Source organism: Rhinolophus hipposideros, assembly GCF_964194185.1.
Source record: "Rhinolophus hipposideros genome assembly, chromosome: 11".
Classification (NCBI taxonomy): Eukaryota; Metazoa; Chordata; class Mammalia; order Chiroptera; family Rhinolophidae; genus Rhinolophus; species Rhinolophus hipposideros.
The window spans coordinates 35960942-35981401 of record NC_138057.1 but is presented as its reverse complement, the minus strand read 5'-3'; the positions used below and the strand labels follow the sequence as shown (position 1 = coordinate 35981401).

Below are 20460 nucleotides of genomic sequence, written 5' to 3'. Positions count from 1 at the left end.
GGTCCTCGAACAATGTCATTTCTTTCAACATTATAATGTGGATAAGAAAAAAAAAGTCAATTCCCAGCAGGTGCCACTCTCTTTGTGGGTCTGCGCGTCCTCACCCTGTCTGCATAGGTTTTTTCTGGGGATTCTGGTTTCCTCCCATTTCCTCCCACATCCCACAGGTGTGCATGTGACGTGAACTGGCGTGTCTACACTGTCCCAGTCTGCATGTGGGGTGTGGGTGTGAGTGTGCCCTGTGATGGAAGTGTGTCCTGTCCGGGATGGGTCCCGTCTGCACCCTGAGGGGCTGGGAGACTCTCCACCACCCAGGACCCTTAACTAGAAGCAGCAGGTTGGGAAAGAATCACCTTGCTTATCTAAATCTTTCTTTAAAATTTGTACAGCTCACATTTATTTCAGTGTTTAATATTAGAAGTGTTTTGGGGTCTTTATTTAGAAGTTTGGTGATGTTTTTGTGACCAGAAATATGCCAAGGAACTTAACTTTTGTTTATATCCATTAGCCTATAGTAAAATTGTGTTTGTCATACATCGGTTCACTTACAGCTGGTTTCCAAAAACCTATCAAAGACGCTAAGTGAAGACTTACTGTATATTGTAGTGATTGGAATACTTCTTGAAAAGAATGAAAGGGACAGAATTCTTTGGAAGTAATAGCAGCCTCACTATTTAGTCCACCAGCCCAATAGAAATCTCTGGGCAGAATGCTCATGGGCAGATTTCCCACCACAGAAGCACAGCCAACCACCTAACTTCTTACCAGTAAGATCTCTACCACTGATGTCTCTAACAACTGCATGTCAGGGAGGTATTAGGACAAAAGTCCTTAGGAAGATCAGAAAGTTCAAGGTCAAGAGAAAGCAAGTAGGCTATGATGAAAAGCACTTCTCTAGATGCTCACTCCTCAAAGTGTGGTTCATGAACTGAAATGCGAGCATCATCTGGACCATCCACTGAGCATCAGCTGAGCTGACAATATCACCGGAAAGCTTATTAGAATGCAGACTCTCAGGCCTCACCATACCTACAAAGTTAAAATCTGCATTTTTAACAGAGTGATTCATATGCACATTAAATTTGGGGAAATAAAACATTAAGGTGCCTCTGAATGATGTAGAATTAATAAAATTAATCAGAAGATAACCCCTCCTAGCATACCCGGAAAGGAGAGTTTACTAGAAGCTTAGTGAAGGATATTAGTATGTCCAAAGGAAGGCAGTGTCACGTGACAAGGAAGTAGCAAACAAAAAAATGGGGAGCACCAAAACCACATGTATTCAAAGTATTACAGTTACAAAGAAGATCTTCTTGTCTGTGATACAGTGCTACTTTATCAGGCTTAAGGGAATGTCCTCTTAAAAAAAAAAAAAAAAGAAAGAAAGAAAACCCAAAAAACAACATTCATCTTCCCTTACTAAGGATCATACTGAAATGAATAAGTTAACTTCTGTCTGACTTGACTTAGGGAGATGGAGCAAAGCAGAGATGGTTCTATTTAGGGTACTCACTCCTTCCAATTGCTGGACAAGGTTATCTCCAAAAAGAAATGAATAATTTGGCAATCAATTCATGCCTCTGAACCATATGAGTTTGTTTAGGGTGAATCCTTAATGAGTGACCCTGAGTCAGAAACTAAGAACATCCAGTTGTTGTTTGAAGGCCTAGCCCTCAATCATGACTCAACTGAAGCTGAGCTGCACACATGTAAAATTTGAAGACTAAATGAGCATTAAGGAATGGTAAATATATAGACCGCGTGTAGCAGCTCCCCTTTCTCCGATTATATGTCCAGAACAAACATCCCATATCAATCACGATATTCTTTTCCTGCTAAGCCCAAACTTGGCCTTGGCGTCCTCCCTAACGACACTGGCTTTGATGTGCCATATTCTACCTGTTTACCATTCCTGGTAAAAGATTCTTTCGGCTCTAAACTTCCACCATTCTAGGGCATATGTCCAGGTTAGAGTATGTCTGATCTGTAGGGGCTCCTTGAAGAATCACAATTTGGTCACTACAACAGGTTTTCCATAAACCCCAAAAAGAACATTAACCCACATGGACTATCCTAGAGTCACCATATGCCCCTAGCCTCCTCCATACATCTAAACACTTCCCTTAACTTTCCAAAAGAAGAGTAAAATAATAATAATAGTAATAATAATAATGCTGTCTCAGGATCCCATTCTAAAGCATCTCTAAAATTTCCAGAATATCTCATTTATTTCTAATAAAAACTACCTTTTAGATGGGAAGAAAATCTCCCTAAATCACATCTCTATAGCAGCACTATTGACATTTTGGGCTGGACAATTCTTTGCTGTCGGGGACTGGCCTGCACATTGGAAGATGGTGGGCAGCATCTCTGGCTTCTATCTCCCTGTAGTGGTCCCCCCTCACTGTCCCTTGTAACAAAAATGTGCCCAGACACTGCCAGCTGTCCCCTGGGGGGACAAGTCCCTCCAACTGGCCCTCTGCCCCCATTGAGAACCACTGAGCTAAATAATTACAGCAATTCTCTTAGGGAGATGGAACTATGGGTGATTTTTCCCCCCTTATTTTTTTGTATTTTCTAAATCTTCCATAATGAATGCAAAGTGTTTATATGATTTTAAAAAATAAAATCATATAAGTAGAAAGTGACTTTCTACTTTTTAAGAAGAAATATGAGCTACTTAGATGTCTTGAGTTGATCCTTGGATGAGTGCCAATGTGTGGCTCATTCAGTTTAAAAATTAAATTCAGTTCCTAAAAATACTGTCTACCACACAAGTACCTTAAATTAAACTTCTCCTCAATGTGTAAAAGACACAAGAGGGGGACTTCAGAGAAAAAAGTCGAGATTGAAGCCGCTAACCATTCATGAAAGAACATTCAAACCCTCCTTCAACTGGGTGAGTGGGGCTTTAGAAAAAGACATAAAATTAAAACTGCTGCTTCAAGAAAAGTATTTACCTGAAACATAGTCCGCACATACACGTTAGTCAGAAAAATACTTGCATTGTAGAAAAAAAAAAAAAAAGGCACATTTCCTTCATCTTTAAGAATTGCTACATAGCTAGGCTATATAAAAAATTCTCAAAATTAAAGACATCTAGATGTAAAAATTGGCTTAGACGTCATCTTTTTGTCCATTAGGCCAGGAATTTTCTTAGAGTGTTCTTACCAATTATTTCATTACTGAATTTTTAAATTGGTATGAAAAGGCTATATCCGCCAAGTTCTCAATGAAGAACTCAACATTTATTACCCTTACGACAGAGATGACCCTTTAATCCTTCTAGGCTCCCAAACACCCACCAAGCATCTTGTGGGCTCCTCTGCTTACCCGGGATGCTGCCAAAGGTTCACGTGTCTTCTGCTCTCAGGTAGAAGTTCTCTTTTGTTAAGAGGGGTGATACCAACTGCTGCTTCCAGAACAGCTATGTATTTCTTGTACCTCATCTTGTCTCTCTCTTAGTACAAGGTCATGCAAATTTCGGTCACTGTTCAGATGAAGCAACTGAAGTAATCTGCAATACTGGAAGCTGGAAGCCGCTGTGTTTTTAGATGCTCTTTGTATCCCTAGCCAAAGCTATTAAACTCTAGGTGGGGGGTAAGGGTGGGGGCCAGGCTGAGGCCAAACCACAAATAAATAAAGAAAAGGCTTGTTCAGATTTCCCTGCAACGTCACTATTATATAAGGCTAAAGAATTTTGAATAAAGGACTAATATAAATGATTTGCAGGACAACCGTGGTTCTAAACACAGCAATCTGAGGTACACACTCCCCAATTAATCCGCACGTAAATCTTTGAGGCGGAGATAATCCTTCAAGTACTAATGGTGCAGAAGGTGATTTATCTCAAGGTCTGGTAATAATTGGTCCGAAAAGCCTGCATGCCTCTGGATGTACTAAAATCAGAAGCAGATTTCCTCCTTCTACAAAAATCTCTCTCTAAAAGGCTGCCGTTTGACAAATGAAGGCGGTCCCGTTGCCATTTCATAGCAATGCATTTCTAAATGCTCTGAGCTCTTGCTTGAGTCAATAGCAAAGATTAATTAGCTGAGAACCAATTCTGTTTGGGATTCATGTTGTTTTAATATCGTTTTAAATAGCTCAAGAACCCAACATGGGTGAGCTCTGCCATAATGAAAATACATTGCTTGAAGATGTTCAGAATCTACCCCCTCCTCCGTTTTTGTCAGTGTCTCTCCTCAGCTTTCAGGGCCTTTCTTGTCCTCTTTTCAGGGGGTCATGGTGGATCATCCATCACAGTGGCCCAACTGGTGGATCATCACACACATGACCTAGGCTGGGCCGACCAGTCTTCCCTGGGATGAAACTATGACGTTCAGAGCAAGTCTCATTGGAGTTGCTAAGCAGGGCTGATGGGCAGTTAGGGCTATTGGCAGTCATGTTCCCCACCATGTGGAGAGAGGGCTCATCACTAGTAATTGAGACAAACAGTACCAACAGCAATGTGATAGCATCATTTGAGCTTCTGGATCCAGCTGCGCCTAAAGGCCACCGTCATCCCAAGAGATACCACGTATACTTTTATTAAAGTTAATAACTGACCTTTTTGTGAAATTTAGTTTTCATTGAGTTTCTGTCACTCTGAAGGAGTTCTGATTTATATACCTCCTTGATCAACTTCTTCAAGCTATTTTTTTCTATTTACCATGTTTCCCCGAAAATAAGACCTCGCAGGACAATCAGCTCTAATGCGTCTTTTAGAGCAAAACTTAATATAAGACCCTGTATTATATTATATTATATTATGTTATGTTATGTTATGTTATATTATATTATATTATTACATTATATGACCTGGTATTATATTATATTATATATTATACCGGGTCTTATATTAATTTCTTGCTCCAAAAGATGCACTAGAGCTGATTATCCGGCTAGGTCTTATTTTCAGGAAATATGGTACTATGTGTAAGAGTTGTGCTGCTACTTGTCTAAACTCATACAAAGGAACTAAAATCGAAGAGAAAGTCATTACACAGTAATTCTGATTAACCTAGATATCCACAGTGAATGTGTCCCAGACCTTTCTCCAACACCCCAAATCTTGAACCTCCTACAGATCGCAGGTTTTTCTTTTCTTTTCCCCTGAATGACCTAAAACAGTGGTCTCCAAAGTGGGGTACACACAGCAATAATCTTTAGGGTGTGGAAAGAAACTATTAAACTATTTCTTTTTTTTCTCTCATCCATTAAAAATTTAGTTTGCGTATTTATATTTTTCAATATTCATATTTACTTTGAGAACTAATTTTAAATTACATTAAGGTATTATCATTTATAAGTGAATATACTCATATGTATTATAGGGTATGCTTAAAAATAGGAGTGTATGAGCAAAAAAGGTTAAAGGTCAGCAACTTAAATAGCCCTTCAACTGCTCCCTAATCTTCCATTTCCCTATTTATAAAATGAAAGGCTTGAACAGATTAATGCTAAATTATCATCCAACAACAACAAAAGACTAAGAGCTCCCACTTCACTTGGCCTGATTATACCAATAATCTGACCACAACAGAGCGGTGAAAACAAGGGATGAACCATTTGGACTTGGAATATTTCATTTCCATAGTATTCATGAACATTACTCCCACTGGTTGCTCTGCAAACAATTAGTACCAGTTAGTCACAGGAATTCTTTTATAGGATGAATTTGGTTGGTTACAGCTGCCACTGCTGAAAAAGGCTCCAATACAACCCTCATTTAATCATACAGGAAGATGTGATTATTCTTACACAACAGTCTTTGTTCTAACAAATTGTATTCCTAATGACGCGTGATAAAAATTACTATACAACCCTCTCAAATAAGAAATGAAGCCTGAGCTAAGAAAAAAAAAATCCAGTTAAACTCGCTACCCGTTGGAAGCTGTTTTACTACAATGAAAGTGACACATTACTTTATAAATGGCATGTTTTAATGTTCTATTTTTCATAGGAATTTTTGATGCATTTAATACACACTCTTACAAAGTGATTCTTATCTATGCTGATCTCATACAAAATTAAAATTGGGTCTTTCATTAGGAAAAGAAGTCTGCCTTAGAAAATAATTGGGAAGAATTTTTTTTTTCCATAAATGAGATCGTTCAGTTTCCTAATTTATTTATTTATTCATTTTTTTTTAAATTGTCATCTTTGTGTGAACTCCCTCAGAATAGTACATAAGGACAATAATAAAGAAAAAAATCTAGTCAGCATACCCCATCCGGATATGTAATTATATGGCATTTCTTTATAATTCTAGAAATTCTTTAGAAATATGCATTTATTTGATTAATTTCCTTCGAGTTCTAGAAAGTCTTTACAACTGAAACTATCTGATTAAAAGTCACTTATCTATTTAAAAAATGCCTAATATACAGGATCCAAAAATATCTTTTAAGTCGAGATGCTTCAAGATCTGTTTCTGAGTGATTAAAATTGAACATAAAAATTCACAGACCAGACTGACATTTCCTTTGAACTGATTATTTCTACAGAGGAAAACAGTCGGCATCCTTTTTCACTGGCTCGTTTAACTGTTCCTGTACACTTTTAGAAGGATAAAAATGGAAATGAACTAATGCCACAAACAGGCTGTTTTACCGGGTGTGGTCTGCTTTTCAAGGAGCTGGAAAAAGCTTTACTGAAAGTAGAAGAGTCAGGGAAACAGCTATTTTTCATTTTTTTAAAGCTCTACTACTAGCGAATCAGATGACTTTATGCAAGTCATTTCATTCCCCCCTTAAAATCTTCATATGTAATATGTGTTTACATATTTGCCACTCAGGTGAGCCACGAGAAGTCTGTAAAGAAACAGGCTACATGATGTAAACGAGTCACGAAAGAATTCAACAGAATTCATTGTGGTTCCTGGATTCAGCCCCTGCGCCCCAACTAGCCCCCTCTTCACAGCCATCCTCACAGCACTCACTACTGGCTTTATACTATTACCTTCAACTGGATGCCACCAAATCTGTCATTCCAATCCTGTCCTCCCACCCAACTCAATAGATTCTGAAATGACCCACTGCTCAGCCCCCAACAGCAGCCACCTCGCACCTTTTCCTGTTTCTTGCATCTTACTCCTGGTTCTCTGGGCATAACCTTGTAGCCCTGCTCAGCTGCTTCTGTGGTGCCCAGTCATACCAACCGTGACACAGGGGACGAGAGCTGCGGTTCAGTGGGGAGGCTTGATTTGGATCCCACCTGTGCTGTTTAACACCTTGTGACCTTGAACAAGGTACTTGACCCTTCGAACCTATTTCATCATCTGTACAACTGGAATAATACAATAACACAAGAGTGGTTTTAATAATAAATGAGATGATGTACATGCATTCAATGGGTATCATCTCCTCTCTCCCTCCCTTCCTTCCACCTCTCCCATTTGTCCTTCTTTTTCCATTCCCAGAACCTCTTCAAGAATCCTTCCTCAATCCTCATTTCTCTGCAGGCAAGAACAAGGTGCATTTACAAACCTCTGCCCCTGTCCTGCAGCTACAACTTCCTTCAACACCCCGTGAAAGAACCAGAGAAGCCCAAGCCTGAGTGGTTTTATGGGAAAAACAGAGACTGGAAAAAAAAACAGGCTGGCTGAAAGATACAGGGACCTCAGGACTAGAGTGAGGACTGAAAACCCTTTAAAAGAGGGAAACATAGGGTCTTGGGGCCCAGCTCAGGTGGTACCCACCCACTGGGGAGGTTCTCTCTTACAATTTCCCCAATTGTTAATCTCTGCTACTGAATAATTAAAAGCCAAACTTAAAATCACTTAATTGACTGACCCTCCCAAATAACTTGCATAATAATTCATAGATTCTTTAAGTATGATCACTCCTAAGAAATAAAAAACAACCCGTCAACTCATTATGTGAAAGACATCCACTCCCTATTACTGTTGGTAGAAACTGTGTTCTTGTTACGTTTCTACTCTGCACCTGAGAGCAGGTGAGCAATGAGGCATTGCACAGAACTCAGTACATTGAGAGAAGCTGCTTTAAGTTAAGAAGGGCTTGGCCGGCCATTCGTGGGGTTGGAGACATATCAGTCACCTCTGCCCTGCAACTATGGGAAAGGGACAGAATCTTGGGAACTTGGTAGGGACTACCTGGTGTGAAGTGTTGAGATATAACCCTCTGCTGTCAGCAGCTGGAGACAGCAGTTCTCATAATCCCAAGTTCCACTTGCTGACACCCCCCTCCCACTCACTCCCCAGTATTAACTGAGGCACCACACTACCCAGGATTGAAATTCCACCACTAATTAGCTGTGTGACCCTGGACAAGTCACTTAATCTCTGCTTGGGTTTCTTCATCTGGAAAGTGGGGTTAGTAATAGCACTGACCTCAGAGGGTTGTTTTAAAAACTAAATCAGTTATTACATGTAAAGTAATTAGCACATGTAATGGCCAGCATATAATATACGTCATGTAAGTTAAGTGTGTGTTATTTTCTTTCCCTTGCTAACTAGTTGTGGCTTCAATCCTTCCAGAAAGCTCTCTGGTTGAACTCCCTTGGTAGTATTGTGTATTTTGACCTGTTACCATCATTAAGTTATTTTCATATATTATAAACTAGTATATTATAAACTAGTATATAATAAACTATTATAACAAAAACAGTAAATTTTAATTTGATGAGTCAGCCCACTATTCCTTAAACAATATATTTTTTGTGAGTTCAGCCACTAAACATACTCGAAATAGCAAAACACTTCCCTCTGCCAGAATCAATGTACCTCAGTTCAAAGAGAAAGGTAAAGAAAGCTTCTTGTTAGTCTCACTAAATTTTGTTGACTTCAAAAAATAATGTTTTTATGGGTCTGTCTCCCTCAACATTCTCTGATGGCCTAAATGGTTGGTACAAAGTCATATTCATCTTTGTATCTCTAGTGTCTCTTGCTCAGGAACTAACATAAAACAGAGACCCAGTAATATTAGGGTTTACTTTCGAATTAAGAAGCAGCAGGGTGTAATGATTAACACGCTACACTCTAGAAGCAGATTGCCTTTGAATCCCGGCTTCAAATTTACGTAGCTGTGTGACCTAGGCAAGTCTTTTAATCTCTCCAGCGCCTGTTTCCTCATCTAAACAGCAGGGGATGATAATAGCACTTAAGGTTGTGTGAGAATCAGATTCAATGAATATATGCAAAACACGTAGGGCCTAGGCCATCCAAAGTGCTAGTTATGATTATTATTTACTAAGCAAATATTTACTGACCAGGTTATTATGGACTGAATAATGTGATCTTCCCCAAATTTACATCCAAGCCCTAAGCCCCGGTGTGATGGTATTTGGAGTGGGACCTTTGGGAGGTAATTGGGCTTAGATTAGGTCAAGAGAGCAGGACCCTCAGGATGGAATACATGCCCTTATAAAAAGAGGAAGACAGAAACCTCGTTCTCTCTCCATGTGCATGTACCTACGAAAAGCCACGTGAGCAGGAGGCCTTGTGCAAGCCAGGTCGAGGATCCTTACCGAGAACCTGACCAGGCCAGGGCCAGCCTCCAGAATATGAGAAATAAGTGTCTGTTGTTTAAGCCACACGGTCTATGATGTCTCGTTATGGAGCCTGAGCAGACTAAGGTCCTAGATCCAGCTCAGACAGGTCTTTCCGTGTACAGGTGCCACTTCCGCAATCAATCCTGTTTCTCACCCCAGTTTACCATGCTTTCAAGTGGACCACCAAGCATCCATTTAGATCTCCTTGTGGTACTGCCCTTTGACAGCTGAGGTGCTGGTAACCTTTATCCACCTACCGAGCCCCATCTGAGGGATTCCTGGTGTGGCTCCCTGCCTGACCAGTCCCTCCGGCCTCCAGAAGACAACAACACCCTGCCCAGGGCATCGAAAATGTGGACCTCCCACTTCTTCCAGGTCCAGCTCCCCTTGCACCTGCTGCTGGACCCAACTCTGTTTTCCTTGAGTCACTTCTCAGTCTCTAATTGCATATTTGTGTTTGCCTGGTTACCATCTGTCTCCTCTAGACTGTAAAGCCCTGTTCTGAAGGCAGAAACCTATTTTGCTGATACTGTATCCATTTCCTGTTGCATTTTCTAGTGCAGCCTAACGCTCATTCATTCATTCACTTCCCGGACAACCACTGAGCCGCTCCCTATGAAACCCTGTGATTGACATGGGACCTTCAAATACCAAACCATTCCTGCCCTCAAGAATCACCCACTCTAACGGAGCGACAAGTAACACAACCCAGCATGCTGAAATAGAGATGTGTAACCGTGAGTAATCGTGGAACAGGAACACGACAAAGGGAGAGTGGATGATTCTGAGGATCTTAGCGTGGGAAAGCCTTCACAGAAAAGGTGCTTGAGTTAAATCTTAATAATATAAGTAGGCATTCCTTTGGCTGACAGAGAATCTGAGGTATCCCAGGCAGAGAGAAAAGTATCGCAAAGAGCCAAAAAAAGCAAAAAAAAAAAAAAAAAAAAAAAAAAAAGGCGGTGTTCTTGGACCAGTAGGCAGAATGAGCTGGCAGAAACACAGCCCACAGTGCACCTCTGAGGCCAGGGCTGGAGGGAGGCAGGGATGCCTTCTGACATTCGGCTTTGCACAGAACAAGGGTAGGGCAGATGTTGTTCCCTCTGGCTAACACACCCTTTTCCTTGCCTGGATGTCACCAAACCACTAGTTAGTAAACATGGCCACTGTGCCAGCCACTGAGATAAGCACTCTACACGCATTGCCTTATTTACATCTCACAACAGCCTTAAGAAGTGGGTGTAAAGTCTCCAGTTTTCAGATGAATAAACTCAGGCACCAAGTGATTAAGGTACTTGCCCGGCGCCACAGAGGTAATAAGTAGTGGAGGTGTGATTCCTACCCAGGTTACAAAATTCATGCCTTCTGACACCCATAAGCCTGGGTAGGTGCCCTGGGGCCCTTCGTATGTCCCTATCAAAATGAAATGTACTTGCCTCTTGTCTTGTGTGTCTCCCGGTAGTAGTGGGAATCATGAGGGCAGAGGCTTTGCTATGCTCACCACTGTCCCCCAGCGCCTGACAGAGTACAGGCATCCACAGTGCATGTTAAGAAGGAATGAATGCATGCACGAAGAGGGCTTTGAACTCAGCCAAGGTGTACTCTAGCCCTTCTTCTCTGTCCCTGTAGTAAAGGCATCCCACTTATCATCCTGAAACCAAGATCTGAGTGCAAAACCCAAGTTCCTTTTGGCCCCCTCCCACTTTGGTCAGAGGGAAGAAAGTTCCTGCAGCACCAGCCTCGGAAGCTGCATGAACAATCCTCTTCCCCAAGTGCAGGGGTGTCTGCCACCATCCTCCCTTTCCACCCTCATCCCCATCTGTGCACAAGAGCTAACATCCTTTGAAAGGTCTGCTGACAAGATTGCCCTTGGCTGGCATCTGGAACCTTGAATTTTGGGAAGGTTCCCACCATTCCCAGGACTGAGAAGCGTGGCTCACTGTCCCTAAACTGTTTGCACAAACACTGTAGTTTATGGTAACCAGCTGCTTCCCTTTGGGGAGTCTGAACTTTTGGGTACGTGCTATGCAGAGAATGCCAACATAGCAAGTCCCGAGCACAAACCTGGGCACCGAGTCCTTAACGAATTTCCCTGGTTGACAACATTTCATGTAGTAACGCCACAACTCCTTGCTGCTGGAATTGGGCACGTCCTCTGGGATTCCACTGGGAGAGGACGCTGGAAGCTTGCTCCTGGTTTCCTGGGACTTCGCTCTGTGCATCTTTTCCCTTGGCTGACTTTGCTTTGTATCCTTCCACTCTACTGATCAGAGTGGTAAGTCCATGCTATAAGTCCTGTGCGTCCTTCCACCGAATCAGAGGAACCACGTGCTGGTCGGGCTCCCAACACCCTGTCTCCACAGAAGCAGGAGTGTGAAACACTCCCTGTCCAGTCCTGTCCACCAACCAGAGGGATCACACACGCCGGGCCTGCAGGGGCCAGGCAGGCATAGAAAAGTGTGCGACTGGCTGCGTGGGATTGGGGACGCAGGTGAGTCTAAAGTAGGCAGCTGTTCCACAGCTCCTGACCACACCAGCAAGACCCGGGCAGTGTGGGGCAGGTAGTTTACAATCTGATTAAACCCTTTCCCTCTGCTCCCAGGTGCCTCCAATGATAACACAGAACACCCTGGGGGCAGGTTTTGACCTTTATCCCAAAACCGAGAGAAATGCCTTACATCCTCAGACACAAGGATTCCCTTAAGATAAAATATATGATAAAATTAGGAGATATTTGTCTCGATTTTGTAAAACCAGAAGGAAGGGTGGAGCATAACTCAGTTTCAAAGGACCCACCATCCGTGGGCCACCATCCTTGGATGTCTTTTCTGCAGCAAACCTGACCTTCATAACATGGATTGTCGGCACCTGCTCTCAGAATCAATTGGCTTATACACCAAGTTATGCTAAGGAGACTAGACACATGGTAGCACAGATATTAAAGCTATTAAGCTGAGCAGGCAAAAGACAGACAAGAAAAAAACTAAAATTCGAGGGCTGCTCCTTGCACAAAGGACTCTTGCTTCTGGTTTACAAAGCTCACCTTCATTCAGGTTGATGATTAGTGACAGGCAAGAGGAGGGAGCGCGGTCAGTTATGACCCCTGGACTGAGGCCTCCGGCCTATCTTACAAAGGGAAGTCCCCACTTGACCCTGTGGACCCAAGCAGCACATCCACCTACCGGGTGATGCTGGACTTCCTGAAAGTGGTGGAAAGGCAAGACCTGCACAGTCACCGCAGCCACCATCCAGGTGACATCCCAGTCCCTTCTCTGCAACCAACATCCCAGACACATCCTCACTCCCGTTTCCTCAGTTGGTGGGGCCCTCATTGGCTCTGATGTCCTCATACCCCCCCTGCCCATTCCTTCCCTAACTCAGAGGCTATTCTTCCAGCCACTGCTCCCCATCACATCCCTACATTTCAGTCCTCAGCACTTGTCTGTGCCCCTCCACCCCCATGATACCCACTTCCCGGGCTCCACCAAGCTCCTGTGTGCACAGGATGCCCAGGCCAGCCTCGAGCCTTAGCCCTGCCCTCACCCTTGCTCTGTCCTACACTCCCAAAGACCTCCACACCACTGATGACCAGAGTGTGGTCCGCAGCCCGGCAGCATCAGTGTCATCCAGGTACATATCAGAGATTCTGAGGGGCAGATCCTCAGGGCCCAAACCCAGACCTACTTGAATAGAAAAAAACTCTTAAGAACTCAGGACAGGGCCCAGCGATGTGTTTTAACAAGCTATCCAGGTGACTCTGATTTGGGCTAACATTTGAGAATCACTGTACCACACACTTCCACATGCCTATCCCGTGGCTGTCTCACACAATTCTCCAACGGAAATAATTTTCTTTTTCTAAATCCTGCAGATTTCCCTATTTCTCTTAATGCTACCGACATTTACCAGCAATATACCATCAAAACAGCACAACCCAAGTTCAGTATCCTGGCCTCTAAAATGCAAGTTGTTTTAAAAAAATTCATGACTGATTTGTAATTGCAGAGCATAAAGTTAATTCTCTGCATGACTATAGAGAGGAGAAAAAAACACTACCATGCAGCTTGGGAAAGAAAGAACGAAAGTATATTAACTCATACAAAAATGTTCGTCAGTCTACCTCCTTTTGGAAGCACATGAAAATAAAATAAAAAGTACCCCAATAAAATAAAGTTTATTATTATTTTTAAATTGATTTTTATATTATTATGTATATTTTAGTAAGTAGAGTGGACAGATATTAACCAAGGTGATGTCAAACAATATTTTTAAATGTTTAAAATATCTACCATTGTACCAACGCATTTTTTATTCTGTTAACATTTGAGAGGTGCATGATTTTTTAGTGGGCATTAAATCGCCATGTAGAATAACATGTCCCTGCTACTGACTCCCCTTCACCTCCAAAAAGCTGTATACTCTTTACTTCTTCACTCAAATCCTGTGAAATATCAGGTGCTACATACACTAGGCCCTAAAGCAAATAAAACGATGAAATACATTTCAAAACTAAAATACGTTTCAAAAGGGCAATGGATTCAATTTACATTTTCAGTTTTCTTCTATACCATTGAAACTAGGGAATCTACTCAAAATTGGCTTCTTCCTTACCTAGTTGTCCCTTGGAAAAGAATTTTTAAAAAATCAAGAAAGAATGGCCTTATAAATAAGCACACATAGGTGCTTCTCCATCATTAGCCATCAAACAAATGTGAATCAAAACCACTTCACACCAACTAGGATGGCTAAAATAAAAACAGGCATACAGAAAGTGCAGATGAAAATGTAGAGAAATTGGAACCCTCATGCATTGCTGATGAGATTGTAAACTGGTGAAGCCACTGTGGAAAACAGTCTGGCACTTCCTGAAAATGTTAAATACAGAGTTATCATACGTTTTCTACTTGTACGTATATACCCCAAAAGAAATGAAAACACATGTCCACATAACCTGTCCATAATTGTTCATAGCAGCATTATTCATAATAGCCAAAAAACAGAAACAACCCAAATGTCCATCAACAGATGAATGAATAAAATGTGGTGTATACATACAATAGAGTATTATTTGACAATAAAAAGAATAAAGCACTGATACCTGCTACAATACAAACCTTGAAAACATGCTAAGTGAAAGAAGCCAGACATACAAGACCAGATGGAATTATATAATTTCATTTATATGAAATGTCCAGAATAGGCAAATCTATACACAGAAAGTGGATTAGTGGTTGCTTAGGGTGGGGGAGATAGGAGATTGGGAGTTGCCAGCTAAGGAGTGGAAGAGGTTCATGGAGATGTGGGTAATAAAAAACATATCCTAAAACTGATTGTCGTAATGGTTGCACAGCTCTGTACGTATATTCAAAACCAATGAATTGTACACTTTAAATAAATTGTATGGAATGTGAATTACACCTCAATACAATTGTGTGTGTGTTTTTTTTTTAAATGGCCTAAAGCTAGAATTACAGACTCAGTTCAATAAAATGTGTTAGGTACCTCAAATGTGAGATTTTTTCTGTCACCTTTGCATGTAAATTTATCTCCAAAGAAGGTATGAGGTAATTTTTCATTACCATTTGACAATTTACAAGCACTTTTGAGTCCTGACTATAATCTTAGGGGGAGATAATTATTCCCCTAATTTGATATTCTGGGATGTGGCAGCTTGCCCATTTGAATGGTCTTCATTCACCCTTTTCAATCAAAAGCTGTAAATTTTGAGGTTTACTTCTGCTCAGTCAGCTGGTCAGGGTAGATGTCAGTTCTTCCACACCTAAATCCTGGGCCATGTAGGGTACCATGTAGATACTGTCAGGCCAATAAGCATAGATGGCACGGCTGATCAATCTCAACAAGGAGAATACCCATGACTTGATTTTTCTGGGAGCTGGCCCAGCGACACTAATGCTACATTCAAGCCAAGAATAATCTTAACTGACCACTCATCAGAGGTCTTGTGGTACCATGGAAAGAACCCTTTGCTCTTTTGGAATTTATTTATTTTGGCTCATCTTCTTATTTGCCTCAGGGCCTACTGCACGTAGTACCTGACCGTTCCAAAAGATATTAATGAATCCATAGATTCTGAAGGTGAAGGGGAGTTAGCAGACAGAGATTTATTATTCTACCATGGAACTACCATGGACAGAACCATGGTCTAGAGTAGGAAAACCCAGGTTGGCTTCAGTTTCCTCATCGGTAAAACTGAAGAAAAAAAGAAATTCCTTGCTCAAGGTCATTGTAAAGATTTAATGAGACTATATCTGAAAATACTTGATTGACAATAGGCACTAAACAAGTGTTCGTTGACACTAAATGAAATAGCCCAATACCTTGACCTCTCCTATGGGTTTTTCTCGTCATTCAGAATTATTAACCTCAGATCTTAAGAATGATGATGAACATCAAATGGTGTTGATGAGATTTGCCAAGCCTGAAACAACGACTACCTAATTTTAAAGAATAATTCATCATTAATTTTATATCATGTTTAATATAAAATTGTACTCTCTTGGGGCTGGCCTGGTGGCGCAGGCGGTTAGAGCTCCATGCTCCTAACTCTGAAGGCTGCCAGTTCGATTCCCGCATGGGCCAGTGGGCTCTCAACCACAAGGTTGCCGGTTCGACTCCCACAAGGGATGGTGGGCTGTGCCCCCTGCAACTAGCAACGGCAACTGGACCTGGAGCTGAGCTGCGCCCTCCACAACTGAGACTGAAAGGACAACAACTTGACTTGGAAAAAAGTCCTGGAAGTACACACTGTTCCCCAATACAGTCCTTTTCCCCTTCCCCAATAAAATCTTTAAACAAAAAAATAAAATAAAATTGTACTCTCTTGTACCTTCAGATTAATTTTCCATTATCTTAGTTTGCATGCATGTGTATGTTTATCGTACCAACTGCCAAACCTAATTATACATCAGAATCACCCAAGGTGTGATTAAACCTACAGATTCCAATGCAGATTCTCACTCCGATCTGGAGTAGTTGGGAGAGTTTCAGATTTTACTAAACTCCCCAAGTGATACTCCAGGCATCACTGAATCACTGAACAAACCATTCACTAGACACTTTCTAAGGAATTTTTTTCTCATGTGTGGACTACAAAATAGAATTTGTTCACCCAATAAAACACTGAACTATACTGCAATTTCAGAAGAGAACATAGTGGAGGAAGGGATAACCTTTTCTCTTTTACCATACTAGAATTCAAAGGAAATAACAATCTGTAATCCTGTGAAGGCAACAATCTACTGAAATGGGAGACATTTTCTGCCAAATCTTGCCCATTTGAATGATTTTCATTCATCATTTCAAAGGGACTTTTCAATCGAAGGAAGCTGTAAATTCCTTCCTACAAGCTGATAGCCTCATTCTGAGGAGAAAGTCATAATACAAGAGAAGTCAAGGGATCTTAGAATGAGAAAAAGAATCTGGGAAGAATTTGAAGAATCTGCTGTTATTTGGTGATGTGTTAAATCTTCCCGATATCCCTGGTCACTTACGTATTCTGAACCACAGCCTTGATCTTTAACAATGAGTTTCTTAGATCAAGAATGAAACCACTTTTATTAGTTCGGAAATTTACATGCTCTCATCAAAAAGCATGCCCTCAAACCACAAGTTGGACAATTTTAAGTAGATGCAAACAGATGACTTTTCATTATTACAAGGTTTCCCTGAATTATACTAGCATTTTTTTCAACTGGAAATAATGTTGTTGGACCATTAGATTCATTTAACATCAAAGCAGAAACAAAATAATCTTGGGTATTTTACAAAAATGGTTTCAAATCTTCTTTCTATGACCTCTTCCATATACATATATATACCAAGCAACAACTTTTTTTCTTAAGGTTTATTTCAACTTCTTTCAAAAATGAATGTGAGTCAGTATAAAAATTAAAAAAAAAACACACCACACTAAACTCAATATAAACAGGGCATCTAAAATAAAACCAGTTAAAAGACGCACAGAGAGATTTTACCAGGCATCTACGCTTAGTTAATTAGTGCAATTTGAGCCCTGGGTAGCTCCATTCTTTTCCACCAAAGCAAAAAACAAACTCTCGTGGGTTAATGTTGTCTCTATTAAAAGAAAGCACATGCACTCTAAGAACCTGGAACTATAGTGCCTTGTTCACCACGTCATGACCAAGGAATTTCCAAATGTTTGTTCATATTTTGGGAACATGATTTTACTTATATTTTATATTCCTAATCAAACTTTTCTGTACTCTACAAAAAATATCATTAACCATCTCCAGAAGCTCAGGGGCTGGGGATAGGGGGTAATGGAGTATTGTTTAATGGGTACAGTTTCTGTTTGGATGGATGAACATGTTCTGGAAATGAATAGTGATGATTGTACAACATGGTGAATGTACTTAATGCCACTGAACGGTATACTTGAAAATGGTTAAAAAGGTCAATTTTATGTTGTGTATGTTTTATCATAACAGTAAAAGATAAAAGTTTTGAGAAACAAAAAACTCACAAGCTGGTATGCTACCTGTCCAAATCTTGCTAGGGAATCTGCCTGCCACCCTGGGGCGGAAGGGCTTTCACCCGCAGCTGTAATGTGTTTGTCCTGGTCTGGCAAAAAGGTTTCAATGTAGGACTGGGTGGAAATGTGTATCACTTCATTATACAAGACACAAAACCTGCGCTGGTGCTTCGCAAACATAACCGTGCAAACGATCCTCTGGGGATCTTGATTCAGCAGGTCAATGTAAGGCCTAAGATCCTATATTTTTAACAGGTCCACGGCTGGACCCTGGGACTCATGTGAAGCACCAAGTCCCCAGGGCACTTGAAAGTAAACAGAATGTCACCCTATCAGCCTGACCATCTAGAACCAGGTGCCCTCACCGGCCAACACAGAGGGTTGATCTTATCCTTCAAGCGAATTGGTGGGTAAGGACTTAATTCACCTCCTAACCACCATCTGTAAAAGTGCGTTGAGAAACTTGGATAGAAAGGGGCTCCAGAGAGTACCCACCCACCTCGGGGAGTAAGCAGCAGCTACAGACAATGTGTAAGCGTGATTGACACGGGCAGTTTCGCAGAAAGCCCTCAAGCAGACTTCAAAACAATCTGGAAACTACCCTTCTCAAGCTCGAAGAATGCCTGGAATTCAGTGGCCTTTATCCAACATAAAGATTCGCAACTCCGTTTTGACTGGGTTCCCTATAGAAGAACCTTGCAATGGAGCCCTAGAGAACTGACAACGCCCAGCATGTTGACAAGTTCGCCTCCTCCCCCTTACAAGTGGGACAGAAAGTGCAAAAAAAAAAAAAAAAAAAAGGTTCTCCAAGGCTGTGCCGCACAGGAGTGCACAGATCCTGGCTCTGCGGGCCCGCCAGCCCTCCAGGGCGACAGTCAAGCTCCCAGGTGTGCGGAGAGTGTTCAAGGCCCGCAACTGAAACGCCGCTGGCAGCTCCGCTCACCCTGGACCCGCGTGGACCCACGGCACCAGCTCCGGCCCCCTCCAGATAGTACTGCAAACAAGGGCTGTGCCAACAGAAACTCAGAGGCCCTTTAAATCTGGTTAAAGAGAAGCTCAACAGGAAGTGGACCAGTTCCCATCCCTTGGGGGCGATGGAGCAAGGCCAGGTAGGAAAAAGAAAGTGATTCTCCAGTACCTGTAGTTGTCCCAGGTGCGTGCTCGAACACGCTTCCAGAGGATTCCCCAAGAGAAACCCTATGAAGCGCTGTTACACACCCCCCCGGGGGGCGAGAGGGAGGCGGGGAAGCAACAATCTGCTAAGCATCCCACAAAAAGGGGGGGGGGGAATCAATACCCAATAAAGTAAGACCCCGCGGAGGTCCGGAGCGGAGGCATCAGCTCGCATTGACTCGCGCTGCCCCTCACCTCCGTCCGCACAGCGGACCCCGGGTGCCAGCCGCACACCCGGCGAATCCATCCCTCGCCACAGTCGGGGCCAGCGGGAGGTCTCCCCCTGGGGCGGCCGTGCTCCCGCCCGCGCTCCGGGCCGGGGAGGGACAGGGCGGTGGGTGCACTACTCGCCTGGGGGTGGGTGGCGGCCGCGGTCGGCGGACTCGGGCGCAGGGTGAAGGCCGCTCTGGCGACGCCTGGACGCGCTCCGACGCGGCGCTGGCTGCGGGGCCGCGGTCGCCTGCGCTCCCCGCGCGCGTCTGTGGCGGCGCCGGGTCCGAGCCGCAGTGCGGGAGGCTGCCCCGGGAGTGGGCGGGCGTGAGTGGCCTCCGCGGCCGCTCCTGTGTATTATTGTGACTCAAGCTATTTCCTGTTTGGAGGTTTGGGAGAAAGAAAAAAAAAAAATCCAAGGTGGGGGCAGGGGAGTTGGGCACAGCGGCGAGCCAGAAAGAGGCGTCCCGGAGGGGACGGGGGTGCACAGCGGCTGTCACCTGCTTCCACGAGACCCGAGGGTGCCAGGGGCGCGAGCCCCGGCAAGGAGACGCAGTTTATTGCAACTTTGGGGTGTCGGGAAGGACGGAGCGGGTCCCCCCAGTGGTGGGGTAGCGGCTGCGGCCGCGGGAACCGCCTGGTCGCTCCAGCCTGCGCGCCCACCGACCTGCCTCTTCCCTTCCCTGCAAAACCGCGCTGAGCTTTTTCCCGCCCAGGGCCAGCGGAATGGGCTGTGCTGCTTCCTTTATTCTTGCCTCGGGTGGGCTTTCTAATCCTCTCCCGGGGTGTGCGCTAGTAAGGGGGTGGCTCCACCACTCTTCAAAACACCACAGGTGGGAGGGTTGTGGGCCATTGTGTGTTTGGTGGTGTTGGGGTCTTTGTTTTGGGGGCAGGGATGGGAAGCAGGTTAAGGATTTTGGTGGAAAGTTTTGAGATCGGCTTCCGTTCCCCTCCCCCACCACCTCACCCTTAGCCGGGATCACAGGGTCTGAGGCCCCAATCCGGAAATACCGGTTCCTCCCGCTGGGACAATAGGTGAGGGCGGGAGTGCTAAC

The 20460-nt window shown here is 43.1% G+C and overlaps 1 protein-coding gene across 3 annotated transcripts in view; it reads right to left on the bottom strand.

Moving 5' to 3' along the window:
- TJP2 (tight junction protein 2) overlaps nt 1-20125 on the bottom strand; it is a 112546-nt gene extending 92421 nt beyond the window's left edge. The window contains exon 1 of one of the 3 annotated variants that reach the window (XM_081066259.1): nt 19547-20125. The gene's annotated coding sequence lies outside the window, so the exon portion shown is untranslated. Of the gene's footprint in view, nt 1-19160; nt 19196-19546 lie in introns of those variants that run through there. The other 2 variants (XM_081066261.1, XM_081066262.1) reach the window with 2 other exon arrangements.
- Nucleotides 20126-20460: the final 335 nt, after the last annotated feature.